This window comes from Aquarana catesbeiana, linkage group LG01 (genome assembly GCF_042186555.1).
Source record: "Aquarana catesbeiana isolate 2022-GZ linkage group LG01, ASM4218655v1, whole genome shotgun sequence".
NCBI classification, from domain to species: Eukaryota; Metazoa; Chordata; class Amphibia; order Anura; family Ranidae; genus Aquarana; species Aquarana catesbeiana.
In genome coordinates, this window is record NC_133324.1 from 531,901,838 (window position 1) to 531,918,793 (window position 16,956).

The 16,956-nt window shown below is 42.6% G+C and overlaps 1 protein-coding gene across 1 annotated transcript in view; it reads right to left on the reverse strand.

Moving 5' to 3' along the window:
• Nucleotides 1-16,956, reverse strand: part of POLR2B (RNA polymerase II subunit B) — a 575,272-nt gene that overhangs the window by 287,952 nt on the left and 270,364 nt on the right. The gene's annotated exons all lie outside the window — the stretch shown is intronic.

The window sequence follows — 16,956 nt, forward strand, 5'->3', positions numbered from 1 at the left end:
TGCGCAGTGCTTTACAACATAAGGGCAGACAGTACAGTTACAATACAACTCAATAAAGGAGGAATCAGAGGGTCCTGATCGTTAGAGCTTACAATCTAGGAGACAGGGTCAAGTGATACAAAAGGTAATAGCTGTGGGGGATGATCTGATGGAGAAAGTAAAAGTACAGTTGTTAGGTGGGGGCCGGATAGGCTTCTCTGAAGAGGATTTCATAACTCTCCTTTATTTCATGCAACCATGCGAGATATTTTATCCGATTTTGCTTCTCCAAAAAAATCTCTCTCAGTACATTGACAATTTGTTGCTAGCCACAAGCGACAAATAAAAACCATTTACAGCTATTGGAGGAACATCTGCAGATCCTAGAAAATGCAGGACTGAAATGTAATCCCATTAAGGCATAATTGTTTAAGGAATCTGTCTTTTCTGGGGATTAGTGTGACAGCAGTCTTAAGATAGCAACCAAGAAGGTAAAAAAACATTCTACAGTTACCTCTTCCTGTGAGCATTCCCACAGATTTTTTTCTAGGATTGGTGAATTATTTAGACTTTCATTCCAGATTTTGCCCAAAAGTCTGCACCACTGTATGATCTTTTGAAAAAGGATACCCAAGGGCACTGGACTGAGCTACACACCAATGCAGTGCAGGAGATTAAGCCTTAGCTCAAGTGCCAGCTTTAGCCAATCTAGATTACCAACAGCCCTTTTACATTAAGAGTGCCATATCAGAGACAGCCTTGTCCGCTGTTCTGTCACAATAAATCCATGGGCAACAGAGACCCATATCATATGCTTCTAAATGATTATTTCCTGTGGAAATGAAGTACTCTATGTGAAAAACACCTCCTTGTTATATTTTGGGCAGTGAAATATGTCATATACATCATAGGACTCAACCCAGTCTTGCACACAACTCCAACTAAGTTTTTACTCAGAGTGAAGGATGGCTATGTATCCAATGCCAAATTGGCCCCTTGGGCTCTGTTGCTCCAAGATCAAGACATCACAGTGAAACATACAGTCCATCCACTAGGGCCCATAGCCTTCTTTACCAGGAAGTAAATATGCTGAGAGACTTGTGTGCTACTCAGTGTGTGAATTACAAAAAAAAAAAAAAAAAAACACTAAAAAAGCTGCCAACTCCTATAGTGTCACTGCACCATCAAAAGAATTTAATTAGTAAGAATAGAGCGGCGCTATATCAAACAACAAAACGTAATAAATGAAGGCATATATAAACATTCAAAGAATATATGAACACATCTGCTGAAGAAATAAAAACAGTAAATTTGTAAAATTAAGTCCAGTGCAAAAATAATGGTGAACACATATAAAGTTATAAGTGAGATAATAAGAGCTTTACAAAGAAATCCCAGTGTCAGCGATCACAATCCAGTGCTAGATCCAGAGACACAGATAAACTCCACCACCATATGCAATGGCTGCTCACCTCCAGTCCAAAGATAAACAGGCATCAATCTGCTGGAGCGATCTTCATCAGGTGCAATCCCTCACATATTATTGCATAAGGAACATTACTCCTCAGCGTTCAGCTGATGTGTGACCCCCTTGGTCCCGACCACCACTCGTTAAGCAACTATTTTAACTAAGTCTGCACATTGTTTTTAATAAATGTATCTTAATACTACACCATGAGGAGCCATTTTTTACTTATTTCATGTGCGATGATCTGTGACGGATTACGCCTTGTGGAGATCGCTCCGGCAGGTGAGCAGCCATTGCACATGGTGGAGTATCTGTCTCTGGATCTAGCACTGGATTGTGATCACTGACACGGATTTCTTTGTGAAGCACTTATTATCTCACTAATAAGAACTTTGTTCACCATTATTATTATTATACAGGATTTATATAGTGCCAACAGTTTGTACAGTGCTTTACAACATGAGGGCAGACAGTACACTTACAATACAAATCAATACAGGAGGGATAAAAGGAACCTGCTTGTTAGAGCTTACAATCTAGAAGCGAGGGGTCAAGTGGAAACAAAAAGGTAATAACTGTGGGGTATGAGCTGATGGAGAAAATGAGAATACAGTTGTTAGATGTGGGTAGGGTAGGCTTCTCTGAAGAGAAGGGTTTTCAGGGATCGTCTGAAAGCTAATAAAGTAGGAGATAAGCGGACAGATTGGGGTAGGGCATTCCATAGGATTGGAGAGGCTTTGAAAGTCCTGGAGGCGAGCTTGGGAGGAGGTGACAAGGGAGCTAGAGAGCAGGAGGTCTTGAGAGGAACGAAGAGAACGAGTAGGTTGGTATTTAGAGACTAGGCTAGCGATGTAGCTGGGGGCGAAATTGTGAATGGCTTTGTACGTAGTTGTTAGTATTTTTAATTTAATTCTTTGGCTGAGCGGAAGCCAGTGGAGGGATTGACAGAGAGGAGTGGCAGACACAGAGCGATTGGTAAGGTGGATGAGTCTGGCAGCAGCATTCATGATGGATTGAAGAGGTGATAGACTATGTAGAGGTAAGCAAATGAGAAGGGAGTTGCAGTAGTCAAGGCGAGAGATGACCAGTGAGTGAATTAAGATCTTTGTTGTGTCATTGGTTAGAAATGGGATGTTGCGGCGGTTGAGGCAGCAGGATTTGGACTGTGCTTTGGATGTGTTGCTTGAAGGAGAGTTCAGAGTCCAGGACGACACCTAGAAACTTGGCATGTGGGGATGGGCTTATAGTTGTGCCATCGATTTTGACAGAGAGATCAGGGGAAGGGGCATATGGGGGAGGAAAAATTATAAGTTTGGTTTTGGATCTATTGAGTTTGAGGACATCCAGACTGATATATCTGATAGTAAATTAGTGATACATGAGGAGACAGAGGGAGTGAGCTGAAGGGTAGAGAAATAGATTTGGGTTTCGTCAGCGTAGAGGTGGTTTTGGAAGCCATGAGATGCTATCAGATGACCCAGGGAGGAGTTGTAGATTGAAAATAGGAGAGGTCCAAGAACAGAACCTTGGGGGACCCCAACAGAGAGAGGAAGAGGAAAGGAGGAAGTAGAGTTGTAAGAAACGCTAAAGGTGCGGTTGGATAAGTAGGAAGAGAACCAGCGAAGGGTACAGTCACGGAGACCAAAGGCGTGCAGTTTTTTGAGGAGGAGGGGGTGGTCAACCATAACAAAGACAGCAAAGGGGTCCAGGAGTAGGAGTACAGAATAGTGTCGATTGGTTTTGGCCGTTAGTAGATCGTTTGTGAGTTTTAGGAGAGCAGTTTCTGTGGAGTGTTGAGGACGAATTCCAGACTGAAGGGGATCAAGAAGGCTATTATCAGCGAGGTGGACGCTCAGTCGGTTGTAGACCAGATGTTCGAGGAGTTTGGATAAGAAGGGGAGCAAGGAGATGGGGCGTAGGTTGTTAAGATTGGATGGGTCCAGTGAGGGCTTTTTAAGTATGGGTCTGACAAGTGCATATTTTAGAGAGTTGGGGAAAATGCCAGAAGAGAGGGAGGGATTGAAGAGGTGGGTTAGAGAGTGTAGCATAGAGCCAGAGGGTGAACGTAGCATTTGTGAGTGAACAAGATCCAGAGGGCAGGTGGTAAGGTGGACATTACCAAGTAGTTTAGCAACCTCGTCTATAGTGGTGGGGTTGAAAGAGGAAAGTAATGATTGTGCCTGTGGGCATGAAGTGTAAAGCGTGGAGGGTAACGGAACAGTAGAGATCTCTTCGTGAATTGTATCAATCTTCTGTTTGAAGTGATTGGCGATCTCCTGGGCAGTGAGTGACTTGGCGGGTGGAGGACGAAGTAGAGAGTTGAAGGTAGAGAAGAGAGTTGACGGAGGCGGGATGATAAGCTGCAAAGAGAGTGATAAAATGGGTCTGCTTGGCAGAGAGGAGGCTGGAATTGTATTTTTGGAGGGCAGATTTATATTGGTTGAAGTCTCTCTGAGACTTAGACTTGCGCCACAGGCTCTCATGAGCAAGACTACGTTTTTTTCAAACTTCTGGTATCATCTGTTTGCCAAGGTTGAAGGGGTTGGGGCCTGATTCTGTGTGTAGTGAGGGGGCCAGTGAGTCCAGTGAGGCTAGAAGTGAAGCATTGTAGACAGAAGTGGCTAGGTTGGTGCAGGATAGGAGTGAGATTTTGTTGTAGAGGCTGTCGATAGAGTAGAGAAGAGAATATACCAATATGTGACGAACGCGGGTGTCAGATCCCTGCCCTCCTCGCGACGAAGGACCGGCCAACCTTACACCACGCTGTCACTTACATAACAATGCCACTCTCAGCACAAAGATTTTTCAGCTTGCGGGACCACAATCTAGGTGCGAGCAGCCTGAGAGCGATTGTTACTGGTTACGCAATTAACCCTTTAACTACCACCACCCCGTTTTAAAAGACCAAGCCAGGGAAGACTCGTAATTTTAGCAAGACCAATTATAACTTTAGAATAAGCGTATGCAACACACACTGCCACCACAGACAGGTCTGCTCAGAGGTCTTACTCTACAACAGTAGCGCCCTTTAAGAGGCAGGTTCATTTATAGCTTGCATTAGATTATATTTTTTCACTGGACTTTTTTTTACATTCACCGTTTTTATTTCTTCATCAGATGTGTTCATATATTCTTTGAATGTTTATACATGCCTTAATTTATTGGATTATGTTTGGTGTTTGATTTAGCGCCGCTCTATTCTTACCAACTATATTCTTTACCAGAGTACCACATGAATGCAATAATCACCCCACAATCCATCTGCCAAATAATTCTTTAGACCTTTGTCGGCAAAGTAAAATCCCTGGAAATGCAGTCCAAATTTTCACAGATGGATCATGTTTTTACGTGGAGGGTTTCCCACATGCAGGATCTGGAATATATATCATCAATCCACAAGCAAAGACCCAAACATCAAGCTCTTGGTCATGTCAAGTCAAATCAGCACAATTTTCTGAGATGGCTGCAATCGCTCATGCCTTAGAAGTGATGAAAGGGGACCAAGAAATTGTCTTATACTCAGATTCTGCTTGGGTCTGTAATGCACTTACAGAATTTCTGCCCTTTTTGCACACCCACCAGTACATGTCCTCAGATGGATCTCCACTTAAATAAACATGCATCCCTTTTGGGATGCACCAATGCGACAATGTAAAAGGTGCCAGTCAAGCCATGAGTTTGCAAAGTAAAAAGACAGACAGTTACTCCTCCATACTGGGAACAAAATGAGGTGGCGGAATGCTTGGCCAAACGGAGCACAAGGAGGGGAGATCCGGAAATTCCCTCTAATTCACCTGACCCAGTCTTGTGCCCCAGTGTTTTTGCCCTTGCAAAATCCTCCATAAAAGTTTCTGATATTTCTGACATACAAAGGCAGGATGACAACATTAAAGAAATAATGCAGAAACTGACAAATGACACTCGGGAACTATTTGAGGGGAATACTTTGGCAAAGTATATAAAACACCTCACACTATTAGAAGATCAAAAGGTATGGTTGCATAATGGAGATGAAAACTCCTGAAAATGACCGAAATGAAATAATTTACTTTGTGCAGGACTTGCCTACTGGTGGTCAACAAGGGTCAGAGAAGGCTCAAGAATATAGGATGGTGACCTTCTATGATGACAGATGTGAAACAGTATTGTGACAATTGTTTTGTTTGTGCAGAGTTTAACCGCGCACCGAGGAAGATCAATGCCACTTTAAGAATACGATTGAAAGAAGGGCCATGCAATGCCTTGCAAATGGATCTTCCCAACCAAAAACACTGGACAGAATACTGCTAAGATTTTGGTAGAACAAGAGTTCCCATCATCAATAGTCAGATCAGGGGTCCCATTTTAATGGAAAGGTGACAAAAGCTTGCCTAGGAGATGTTAGGGGTGGAGCAAAAATGTCACATTCCATATCACCCAGAATCGTCAGGTCAGGATGAAAGAGCCAATCGGCAGATTAAGACAATACTAAAGAAATTTGTCCACATCAATGGTAAAAACTGGGACAATCCATGGCCAACCGAGCGAATCCCTCATATGCTACCTGGCTGACACTCTTTGAAGTGTTAACAGGTAGGCAGGTGAGACTCCCAGAACATTTTTGGCTAGAAATGCATATCCCTACCACAGAAAGAATCTCAATGGACCAATACCTCCTAAAACTCAAAAAAGTGGTATTTGCAGCGGCACAAATGGGTAAAAGTGAAAAGAACAAAGGCGTATTTTGACAAAGATGTTTGAAAATTGGACTATAGGGGACAGAGTCACGTTCTTATAACTACGTTCCCTGGATGACAGTCTAAGCCAAAGATGGAGGCCATTTCCCATTGACAAATTAAGTCCCTCTGTATATAAAATGAGAAAAGAGGAGGGCAAAAAGACACAAGATCAATGGGTTCATGCAAACCAACTGAAAACTGCTCTATGGAGCCAAGGAAATCAACAAATATTTGCCGCTTTCTTACATTTTTAGAGCCATGAAGTTGATATGGGTTATTATCCTGCTCCATATGATCGGACATGCCAAGAAAGGAGACAGGACCACTAATCAGCTTAAGTGTTGACAGGAATCCAATCTACTGCCAAGAGGAGGAATTAGTCTTACTGCCTTTGGCAATTACAGGGACTGTGGGGAAACAAGTGTCTTGGTAGAGTCCCAATGATAATCACCTAGTCTGGGTCAATGGCGTTGCTGGGAACGTCATGCACTACAGGGATAGAGTAATGGGTTTTCATAATAGTTCCTTGTTGGTACGAGACACGGTTTAGTGATGCTGGAGAGTGGAAATATTCCTTTGTTACTTCAGTCCCCTTGTCCAGCAACATACAAGTATCCACTCTTCAGTACGTCCCAGGAAAAAAGTTACCTTGCATGTCTCCCCAAAGACCAATACCCTTGCTCCTACAAACTTGGCCAAGTATACAGCTGCAATTCTCTATTTATCTGAACGCACATCATTGGAATGCCACTACTGCAAGAGGGACCACCTATTGGCCCAACGGCAACATCAATCACCGGAATACGGTTTAACAACATTAAAGTGGTTGTTAACCCACTTATATAAAAACATCACATCTGCGCTGTAATATACAAATAAATGTCCCTGTGCCTTTGTTATGTAAAAAATATGCTTATCTGTATCAGCGCGGCTCCTGGCGCTCAGCTGACTCTTGGGGTCTCCTCACTTTCCGACTCACAGTTCCTTTGGGCGGGGCCAAGTGATCCCGCTGACGTCAGTCGGGGAGGAAAAGAGCGAGAGCCGCATCAGTTGAGCACCAGGGAGCCATGCTGTTATAGATACAGATAAGCATATTTTTTAAATAACAAAGGCACAGGGACATTTATTTGTATATTACAGCGCAGATGTGATTTTTTTTAAATGAAATATGAGAGCAGCAGGAGTGGGGGGTGGGCGCTGACACGCAGAGAGGGGAGGGGGGGGGATAGAGGAGGCACAGACACAGAAGAGCAGGCTGCAGATGACGGAATCACGTAAACGGACCAACTCAGTTTACAGGGGTGAGGGTATAGCCATGCAGGATCAGCCAGGTATTACAGGGTGCCAAATTACACAGCACAAGCACTGTGCTGTGTAACATGCTTTAAAGGAACAGAACCTGTTTTTTTTTTTGTTTTGTTTTTTTGTTTTTTTGGGTTAAACACTTTAAGTTCCTTCACATACCTGTGTTAAAGTGGTTGCAACCCTAAAAAATAAATAAATAAAAGAATGATCCTTTCCCTTTAAAGCATGATAAACTGCATAGTGCTTGTTTGGTGTAATTTTTCATTTTCTAAACTGTACAAAACCTGTTTGATCTTGCTAGTCCCTGTGTCCCCGTGTGTCCTGACCACAGTAATCAGGGCTGCTGAGCCAATTACTGTGGTCAGTTTAAAAGCCTCCGTCATCTGCAGCACTCCTCTCTCTCCCCTCTCCCTTCCTCTCTTCCTCTCTCCCTGTCAGCTCCTGTGTGTGAGCTGCATCTCCCCTCCCCTTCTATCACCATTCTGAGCCGTAGTAAAATAACTGCTCACAATCACTGCCAGCCTCTCGGCTAGGATAAAATGTACCACACAGCATGTAGTTTTTTTAAAATTCTTCTTCTAAATACCTTATTTCACCTCACCGGTCATGTGACCGCCCGGCAGATGTCAGAGAAAGATCGGCGAGGCAAAAAAAAGGTAATTAGAAGAAGAATTTAAAAAAAAACACAACACACGTTATCCTAGCAGAGGGGCTGGCAGTGATTGTAAGCACTGCCTTAACAACCCCCAGTGAAACATGGCCGAATCCGGCTCATGTGTCTGGACAAATGTGTCCATTTTACTCTTTCTTTCTGGTAAATTTGATTACCTCCCATGCAACCCGAACTGATGATCCATTTGCAGAACAAAGTCTCCCTTCCCAGAGGGGTATTTTCAGATCTAAAAAGTTGAAAGGGTTTGGACAGTATACTTGGGTCCATCCCAGACCTTTTTGGATCTGGCATGTGGATTTGGAACCTAGCCGATTTGGCATCGATTCGCAGGCATATCGGTAATTTTGAACAGAGAGAGTGTCAGCAAGTGCTGAAATCAGTTCTGCAGCATGTTGAGGGGCTTGCAGAGGAGGAAAGGTTTACCATTTATCACATGAAAGACATCGCCCAGTTGTTTAAAAAAGACACAGGAAAAAATTAACAATCATAACAGTAAAAAATCGGAAAGCTAGGGAGAACAATATGGGCAAAGAAATAATATGCACTACATATGGGAATATTGTTTTAGCGAAGGTCGCCAACATAATCAGACATCCAAGGTAAAATCCCTGATATATTAAAAGATCTTACCCAATGGTATTGTACTCACAATATTAGTGGTGGAAGGAACATACATTCTGGAGACAGGAACAAACCTTTGCCAGTCTCCACAATTCGCAATTTAGGGATAGTGACATCACACCCACATAGGGGGTCATAGGATGGCTTCCATACACTCCCTCGAAAACGGCGTGTACAAGAAAAAGTTGCTCCTCCCCAAAATGCTCATTCAAGTTCAAGGGAGATGGAAAGCATCGCACACTGCCTGCTCTACTCTCAAAGATAATAGGTACCCATGACGTTGTGATGTGTTTGAAATCAACACTTGTCTGTGATCTGAGCAATGACGAAGATCCCACAGCCAAAAAAGCAAGGGAGCCCTAACTGGATAGTCCACGCCAACCACACCAAAAAGCTAGTCCAAGTGAGATGGAAGCCAACTGCCCTGTAAAGTTGACAAAATGGGGGAACGCCAAGAGCAAAGGTCACCTACAACATGGATGGGCTGTACGGTGTTGTTACCAATCATTAGACATTCCTCTATGGGGGTCCGTCGTGTCCAATGCCCTATCCAAATTTTTGCTTCATACACTATCAGGGAAACTGTAGTAACCCCCATACCAGTGCTAACAGAAGAATACATCATAGAAAGTACTAACAAAAAGCATAAGTGCGCTATAATTAACTTCCTATTCAAATATAATAAACTATATCATACAAATATTGCAGTGAAATAAAACAAATTATGTGAACCACATGCCAAATTTATAATTAAAATAATTAAAAACCATAGCTGCCTTCATATGGTAAAAAAAACATCCAGGTAAATATCAGAAGAAAATACAAAAGCAAGCTGATTGATGTATCCAAATCCTCAGAAATAACGACAAGTGTTCTATATATGTTCAAAGAAAAACACCCATCATAAATGCTATTGCCGATTTCTTTAATCAACAATTAATTGGGGCTGTTGGTCTCTGCCCTATATTTCTGAAGCTTTTAGACAATGGTTTAAAATCCTCCCATTTAGTGTTTATATTCATATAGTACAAAGAAAAAAAGAGAGAAATATCATTGCGCAATGAGGCACTTCTAAAATGCCATCTAAATCCACAGCATATTCACTCACATTTAGCTGGCAAATAACAGCGCTTGTGAAACAATCAGAAACAGCTGCGTTCTCCTTCCTCTCACCGCTGACAGTGTGTCTCGCACACAGGCAGGTCAGATGACGTCACTGGCTCCTCCCGACGCCTTGCGTCACATGTCACGTGACTTTATCAAGGGATAAAAGGATAATAATCATAGAAAGTACCCCCGATATCCCAGATCCTACACCATACATACCCCCATTTTGATGTTACAATAGATACCCTGTCAGTAAACCTTCACAATCTACAAGGAAGGATACACGTAAAATACAAATTAGTAATATAGTGAAATCAGGGGAAAAGTTGAACGAACTGTTACATAATGGGAATTTCAGCTTAGTCACCAGGACATCGGTGGAAATGAGAATAAAAGATCTCCTCATATTACAGTGTGGGTTACTGTTCTTTCTGATGGGCATGGTGATATATCTTAGCCAACTTCTAAGATGGCAGAGGGAGAAACTTAGATTACTAATGGAGATTAGACAGTTACTCACTTGTGTGGCTTAGTCGCACTGTTCCTTATGAGGAATTTATGTACAATCTCCATTAGCAACTGTAAATAGATATTTGTACATATATTTTTAAATAAGTAACAAGTGGTATGAGATATTGTTTAATGGTTCTATACAAGTATATTGTGCACATCTCTGGGAACAAGGGTTTAGGTTTTAATGTGAATAATTGCTTTACCAGGTTTCTTTTGTAGTGCAGGAATGTTAGGATGGACTAAAAATACGTTTGCTACAGAGAATGCCCTTTTATTTACCAGTCATAAACATATATGCGAGAAGAGACAACATCTAAATTAACCAACCGGCTCACGCAGATATACTGAGGCACAATGGCTCCCCTGGGCGAAATCCCATACGGGTACGTTCTTCCCTTTAGCAGCCACCAGAGGGCGCGCTGCACGGCGGGGGACCCGGTGCGTGTGGCCGGCAGGCACGATCGCTGCCGGCAAAGCGCTACTGCGTGCACGAGCGCCAGCGCGGGGATTTATGTGTGTAAACATACAAATCTCTGTGCTGTCAGGGAAGAGGAGCCATATCGTTTGTTCCTACTAAGTAGGAAAACCGCTAATGTCTCCTCTCCTAGCCAATCCTATCCCCATACAGTTAGAACACACTGAGGGAACACACAATTAACCCCTTGATTGCCCCCTAGTGTTAACCCCTTCCCTGCCAGTGACATTTACACAGTAAATCAGTGCATTTTTATAGCACGGATCGCTGTATAAAAGGAAATGGTCGTAAAAAAGTGTCAAAGTCTCCGATCTGTCCTTCATAATACCGCTAAACGTCGCAGATCCCCGCCATTACTAGTAAAAAAAAAAATAATAATAATAAAAATGCCATGAATCTTTCCCATAGTTTGTAGACACTAACTTTTGCGCAAACCAATCAATATACGCATTTTGCGATTTTTTTTTTTAACCAAAAATGTGTAGAATATATATTGGCCTAAACTGATAAAGAAATTTGTTTTTTCAAAAAAAAAAAAAAAAAAAAAAATTGGGGGATATAGAAAAAAGTAAAAAAAAGGTTTTGTTTTTTTCAAAAAAGTGTTGCTCTTTTTTTGTTTATAGTGCAAAAAAAAAATAAAAACGCAGAGGTGATCAAAAACCAGCAAAAGAAAGCTCTATTTTGTTTGTGTACAGCGTCGAACGACCGCGCAATTGTCAGTTAAAGCGACGCAGTGCCAAAAATTGTAAAAAGTGCTCTGGTCAGGAAGGGGTAAAATCTTCCGGGCTGAAGTGGTTAAGTACCTTATCTCAGACTATAAGGGGCCAAAGTAATTATCTAGACCAGGCCCTTTGAACACCCTTCATTATCCACTTTAAAAGACCCTCTCTTTGGATATGCAGAGAGGATGGCCATCTGTTTAGGAATGCACAATCTGCCCAAGATATGACTTTGGATACCTATGCCCCATTCAAGAGACGGTTATGACCTGGCATAATTAAAATTTTCTCCCCAAGAGAGGAGGTGCTAGTGAGGGGCTGAGTTATGCTAAATATAGGGGATGGGGAAATTGTCCAATCCTGGATGAGATACGCTTAGATTAAGAAGGGTGAGATCGTTCCAGCAATCGGGATGACCCCATGCAAGTCTATGAAAAATATATCTATATCAGGTTAAGTCTTGAGAGAGAGAGGGAAGAGACGATCCAACCACTACAGGGGCCCCCATGCTACACCACTGGTAAATATCAGGACAACTACTAGCACTTATATGTATACATGATTGTCTTATGTGCTGTCAGAATTGCTTTGTGGGTATAATTCCTTCATTTATTCCATGATTTGTTTCCCCTTTTTCTGTACAATAGATTGCTGTGTGTTAAGTTTAGACCTTCATGCTATTCACCAATACATTTCTGTTGTTGGGTTAAAGCTTTCATTCATGGTCAAACAACTCTTCTTATTAACCCAAATCATATCGGAGATAGATTAAATCTCAAAATATAAAACTTTCGGGTAACACTCGGCAGTGTTCAATCACCTGACAGTACAGTTCTATAACCGTTGGTATATTTATTTGCCTGTGTCCTGAACTGTACATTTACAGAAACAGGATTTTTTACTTACCAGTACCAGGAACCCTTCTGATTTCTCTACTGCTTGCTACAAAACTGAGGCTAGCTGGGAGTGGTTATATAGGGCGATGTCCCTAAAGCCTTTTTTGCCACTGGAGGGCTACCTTCAACACAGTCGTAATGACTTACACACACAAGCTCTGCTTCTAGATACTCCACAGCTTAAAAACAAATGATGCCTGTAAAACAGGTGGCTTAGTTTCCCCTTCTTGCAGGGCTACATGGGCCAATAAATTACTCTGAGTGTGCAAGTATCCTTTCAATTACAGGCTTTTATTCTCCCCCCCAAGTAGTTGAGCCACTGAGAAGATACACTTTCTACATTTTGTATTATTCACGTCTTTTGTAAGTCATATTTTTTATTTTCACTCGCCTTGCGGTAACTAGACAAGACACCTATTTTGTACAGGTCTTCAAATACAAGAGTTTTTTCCAGGCCTATTAACTGCACTGCACATTCACCAATTTCCTAAAGCACTCCATAATAGAATATAAAAATTGACATATAATCTTTGCTTTCATAGGCAAAATACAGTCAGGTGCTACAGTAGGTGGAAAAAAATAGGATTTTTAAAACAGCTTACCTGTAAAATCCTTTTCTTGGAGTACATCATAGGACACAGAGCCTCAAGTAATTACTTGATGGGTTATGGGCCTACCTTCAGGTGTTGACACTGGTATAACCAATACAGGAAGTTGACTCCCCTATATAACCCCTCCTCCTTCCAGAAGTCCTCAGTTTTTGTAGCCAAGCAATATACTCTCACCCCATAAAACAGAGGGGCAGGAGCTCTGTGTCCTATGATGTACTCCAAGAAAAAGGATTTTACAGGTAAGCAGTTTTAAAAATCCCATTTTCTTTATCGTACATCACAGGACACAGGGCCTCAAGTAATTACTTGGTGGGATGTCCCATAGCAATGCTACTTGAGGGGAGGGAGACACAACCCCTAGGGCACCCCCAGACCTTGAGGAATTATACTGCTGCTTGCAGCACACTGCGCCCGAAGGAGATATCCTCATTCCATTTTACATCTACTTGATAACATTTTGTAAATGTATGCACTGATGACCAAGTTGCGGCCTTGCAGATCTGAGACATGGAGGCCTGGTGACGCACTGCCCAAGAAACACCAAATGCTCTGGTAGAGTGCGCCTTAACTTGAAAAGGGGGAATCTTTCCCTTTAAATCATAAGTTCGAAATATAACTTGCCGAATCAACTTAGCCACAGTGGATTTTGACGCTGCCTGTCCTTTTTTAGGACCCTCTGGCAGAATAAATAAGTCATCAGTCTTACGAATCTGAGCAGTTTTCTTTAAATAGATCTTCACTGCTCTCACCACATCAAGACAATGTAGTGACTTTTCTTCCTTGGAACATGGTTTTGGAAAAAACAATGGCAGGACAATATCTTCATTCAGATGAAAGCCTGAAACCACTTTTGGCAAAAAGCCTGGACGAGGGCGTAACACCACTCTGTCCTCATGAATAATCAAATATGGCTCTTTATAGGAAAGAGCAGCCAATTCTGAAACCCTCCTTGCTGAGGATATAGCAACCAAAAATATCAGCTTCCTAGTCAGAAGGACTAAGGGAACATGCTGTAATGGTTCGAATGGCGGTCTTTGTAACACTGACAAAACTAAATTCAAGTCCCAAGGGCTTAAGGGTGAATTAACTGGTGGATTAATCCGCATCACTCCTTGCATGAAACCCCGGACTAAAGAATGCGTAGCAAGTGATCTTTGAAATAAAATTGATAAGGCTGAGACTTGGCTCTAATAGTACTCAGGGCCAACTCCATCTCTACGCCTACTTGTAGAAAGGCAAGAATTCTGCCTCTAATATATCTCCGAGAGTGCCAACCCTTGGATTCACACCAGGAAACATAAGCTTTCCAGACTCTATAATATATAGCTCTAGAAGCTAGCTTCCTAGCATTAAAGTAAAAAAAACTGCCCTGGAAAGCCCAAGTCTTTTCAGAATGTGGGTCTCAATAGCCAGGCCGTTAAATTTAGCATTCGTAAAGTAGGATGGAATATCGGCCCCTGTGAGAGCAGGTCTGGCCTTAGTGGAAGGGACCACAGATCCTCCACTGCCATCTTTTCAACCTCTGCATACCATGACCTTCTGGGCCATGCTGGTGCTGCCAGAATTACCGGTTTTCTTTCCAGCTTGATCCTGCAAAGAAGTCGAGGCAGCAACTGAATAGGGGGAAATGCATAGATCAGTAAAAGCTGATCCCACAGTATCATCAACGCATCTGTTCTGCATGCGAATGGATCCTTTGTTGTGGACACAAAGTTGACTAACTTTATATTGCACTGGATGCTAGAAGATCTACATCCGGAGTCCCCCATCCTTGACAAACAGCCCGAAACATGTCGGGGTGAATAGACCATTCTCCTGGGAATAATCTGCTGGCGGCACATGTAGTGCGCGTGCCAATTCTCTATTCCCAGAATGAAGACTGCCGATGGGCACGGAATATTTCTTTCTGCCCAAGTTACAATCTAGTTCACTTCTCTCTGCACTGAGAGATTCTTGGTGCCCCTTTTGGTGATTGATATAGGCCACAGCCGTGGCATTGGCGGACTGGATCCTGTCGGGACAATCCCTTAACCTGGAAGACCAGGCTTTTAGAGCCAGACGCACTGCCCAAATCTCTAGGATGTTGATGGGCAAGGCTCTTTCGGTTCTTGAACACTGTCCTTGGACAGTTGTCTTCTCTGTCATTACCACTTTCCAGAAAAGTGGTTTGAAGTATTTACCCTTTAGGACATTCTTTAGTAACCACCAATTGAGGCTTTGGCACACCCTTGGGGACAGCCGCATTGGCAAGTCCAAAGCTTAGATCGTTTTGTTCCAAGAAAATAGAATACTGTTTTGCAACAGTCTCAAATGGAACTGGGCAAAGGGAACTGCTTCGAATGAAGCCACCATTCTTTCTAACAACCTCTGCAAAGGTGAATGGAGGGACCTCCTTTTGACCTGACCATCTGCACCAACTGTTTTATAGAGTGGTGTTTTTTTTTTTTTTCGGCAAGAAGACCCTTTTTCTGGGCTGTATCTATGATCAGACCCAAATACTGCAGCCCTTTTTTAGCGATTTTAATGGAGACTTTACTAGGTTGAGAATGCAACCCAGACATTTCCAGGTAACTGGTTGTAATGTGTACACCTTACTCCGAACAGCGATTGGTCTATTAGCAATAGATCGTCTAGGTATGCCAAGACTGTTTAAGCACTGTGCCCTTGACCTGGCTACAGGTGGGGCTAGCACCTTTGTGAACACTCGAGGTGCTGTAGCTAGCCCGAAGAGCAAGGCTATAAACTGAATTGCTGCTGTTCTACGTCAAACCGCAGAAACCTTTGGTGAGCGGGAAATATATGGACATGCATCCCTGTTGCCGATAGGCGCCAGAAGTTTTCCTCCTTGCAGGATAGAAACTACTGACTTGATCGACTCCATAGAAAGGAGCGGATCTTCAGGATCTCATTTATACCTTCTACTGGACAAAAGAGCTTTACTGCTAGAAATCATTTGGATGTATTTCACCAAACCTTCCCCAATGAAAAGGGGAAACTAGTCAGACACCCTTTTTTGCAAGATGCTTCGGCTGACCAACCCTTTTAACCACAGGGTCCTAAGCATGTGTTTTAGCACAAGCGCAAGGCGAGACGCCTGGTGGATAGGGTCTTTTATGGCATCTATGGCAAAACATAGCGCCATTGGTAGGAGGATTTTAACCAAAAAAATGCCGACTCCTTATTTGTTGGATGCTTAAGCAATTATGCATCTTTATTGATGCTGGACTCCTGGAAGGAGGAGGGGTTATATAGGGGAGTCAACTTCCTGTATTGGTTATACCAGTGGCAACACCTGAAGGTCGGCCCATAACCCACCAAGTAATTACTTGAGGTTCTGTGTCCTATGATGTACAATAAAGAAATATGGAGTGACACATCCGGGAACTTCTGACATTCGCAGCTCTTCAGGCAAAATATAACTTAGCATCTTCAATGAACTTTTATTTGCAGCTGCATCACGCTGTTTAAGCACAAAGTAAATATTCCCAATGGCATCTGTCCCGACTCAGATTTTCAGTCTCATCAGGGATGCCGAGTCTTCTAATGCTATGCTCTTACAGTCCTATCTGAAATAGCATCCCTTAAGAGTGATGGAGCGCTGGGAAGGAGATGTTGGTCAACTAGGGGGTGAGCAATGGGATGAGGCCTTTCAGTCGGTGGTGACGTGCTCACTAAATGTGGCGCAAAGGCTGACTCTGTACATATTATTAAGGGTATACTATGCTCCCTAAAGATTACATATGATGGGGTCTGCAGCGTATGTGCTCAAGGTGTAAACGTGTCCATGGTGACCCAATTCATTTTTTGTGGAGGTGTCCAAAACTACATTTTTACTGGGCAGGGGTGGACATAAAGTTAACTCCGTATTCTA